Source organism: Rattus norvegicus, chromosome 7, assembly GCF_021556685.1.
Source record: "Rattus norvegicus strain SHRSP/BbbUtx chromosome 7, alternate assembly SHRSP_T2T, whole genome shotgun sequence".
In the NCBI taxonomy this organism is placed as follows: domain Eukaryota; kingdom Metazoa; phylum Chordata; class Mammalia; order Rodentia; family Muridae; genus Rattus; species Rattus norvegicus.
In genome coordinates, this window is record NC_141540.1 from 52,262,767 (window position 1) to 52,264,757 (window position 1,991).

Genomic DNA, 1,991 nt, shown 5'->3' on the forward strand with positions numbered 1-1,991 from the left:
CCAACAGGCTGAGTACAGGATAGTATTGAAATCTTAACTGACATCAGCTTGTCATTTACTTTAGTTTGAGCTCCATCAAAAGTTCAAGCTTCTTTGAATGTAAGAGAAGCTTTATCATGCTGCACAGACACGGCTTCGGAATGCCCATGATACTGTGACGACTGTATACTTAATCCTGATGTCAGACAGGGACTTGAAAACTTAATACTTACACTTTTGTTTCTTGCTTTGATCAAATTTCTTCATGCTGTTTTACTCCTTTTTTTTAAAATGGGGGTGCTTACTTTGCAAAATTATATCATGGAATGGTCCTCTGTCTTCGTTTTCATGCGATCTCACAGATAAGCTTGCCTTGTGTCTCAGAGGAAAGGTTGACTAGAATTTCTGGCACAAGGCTAGAAATATCATCACAATAGATCTTGAAGCTGACTGGGTGAAGTTTCGGATTAGGAGACAGACATGACCCTCTGGTGCCAATGATGAAGGGTGACGATTTAGATTTAAATGTCTATAAAAGCTCATATGCTGAAGGGTTGGAACACAGGAAATGCAACTCTTGAGAGGCAGTTAGATACTTTAGCAGTGAGGACTCGCTGTGAGGAGCTAAGTCACTTGGCATGACCTCAAAGGCTGTGTGAGAGGCTGGTCTCTTCCTTTCCCTCCATCTGCAACGGGTAAGGTGAACAGTCTCCTTTACCAGCTGTTCTCATCACGAGCAGCTGTGCCAAGTATGAGTGGAGACCTCCGAAACTGGAAAGCAAAATAAGCATTTTCTTCTTCCTTTTACTTATTTTTAAAGATCATAAGACACTTGCAACATTTCTATCTTACCTTTCCTCCCTCCAAGCCCTCTTATGTAATTCCCCTCTCCTCTCTCTCTCTCTCTCTCTCTCTCTCTCTCTCTCTCTCTCTCTCTCTCAGTCTATATATATATATATATACTGTTCAGTCTGTACAATGTAGGACAGACAAAAAATTAATGAGACCAGAAAGCAAGCAGGCATTGCTAGCCTGATATGTGATTAAAAAGATTTCAAACAAAAACTAATCAGAAGAGATAAAGAGAGGCAGTTTATTCTAATCAAGGAAATAGGAAACATACAACCAAAAACTACATTAGTATCCTAAACATATATGTGCCAAACACTAGGGTGGGCAATTTCATTTAAAAAAAAATCTACTACTAGGTTTAAAGACATCACTTAATGTCTATTCATTATGAGTAGGTGATTTCGATACCTCATTTTCTCTAATAAGAGGCCATCTGGAAATAAAATAGATGTCAGAATAAATTTACATTATATATCAATTAACATCATACAACAAATGGATTTAACAAACATTCACAGAAAATGGGTATTTCCTTTTAAAATTGATTTTTCTCAGGTACATTGTTACAGTGACAGAGAACACATTAACACAGTCCCTAGGCAAGTGTGCCTAAATAAATTACTATAATATTATCCCAAGAGCCAAAAGAAACTGTGTTTGAATAACTAAACAAAAATATTAGGATACTCTACTGATGGAATATCAACAAGAAGCAGAAATTATTTAAAACAACGAAATTCTAGAATTGGGTAATACAGCGCTTTCAATATCCAACTGACAACAATGGATATAGTGGTCAGGCAGGGGTAAGGCAAGGAACAAGATTAAACACTAAAAGAAACACTTTTAGAAAGAAGATAGACGTTTAAACCTCATACCAAGAGAGGACTCAAAAATGTCAAGAAGTGCTTGCTTGACAGGACCCTAATATGGCTGTCTCCTGAGAGGCTCTGCCAGAGCCCTATTTATACAGATGAGAATGCTTGCATCAACCATCAGACTGATCATGGGGACCCCAATGGAGGAGTTGGAGAGAGTATTTAAGGAAACAGCTTGCAACACCGTAGGAAGAACAACAATATCAACCAACCAACTCCCCCAAGAGCTCCCAGGGACTAAAACACCAACCAGTGAGTACACATGTAGGGATCCATGGCTCC